This window comes from Penaeus monodon, chromosome 33 (genome assembly GCF_015228065.2).
Source record: "Penaeus monodon isolate SGIC_2016 chromosome 33, NSTDA_Pmon_1, whole genome shotgun sequence".
NCBI lineage: Eukaryota > Metazoa > Arthropoda > Malacostraca > Decapoda > Penaeidae > Penaeus > Penaeus monodon.
Window position 1 is genome coordinate 11,035,932 of NC_051418.1, and position 283 is coordinate 11,036,214.

Sequence of the window (283 nt, forward strand, 5' to 3'; positions counted from 1 at the left end):
CCCCCCACCGCAGCGGAAGTGCCCAAAAATATCGATAACTGTCTTCCGGCGCATTATCTGGCTATTTGACCGGCAGTATCCGCTTCGGGAAAGGCGGAAAAAACGAAAACAAAGAGAAAAAGGTCAAATTTTGACATGAATCATACATAATGTTTTTTTTTTTCATTATTATGAGGGATATGGGGGGAGGGGAATTGGACGCGAAAGAAAAAAAAAAGATGGAGGGAAAGAAGACGGTGTAAAATTAAGTTATAGTATAGTAGCAGATAAAAGAGAAGGTGAA

General features: G+C 40.3%; 1 protein-coding gene across 1 annotated transcript in view; it reads right to left on the reverse strand.

Annotated features, from left to right (window-relative positions):
- LOC119594244 (frizzled-1-like) overlaps nucleotides 1-283 on the reverse strand; it is a gene marked incomplete in the record, with an annotated part of 23,983 nt that overhangs the window by 931 nt on the left and 22,769 nt on the right.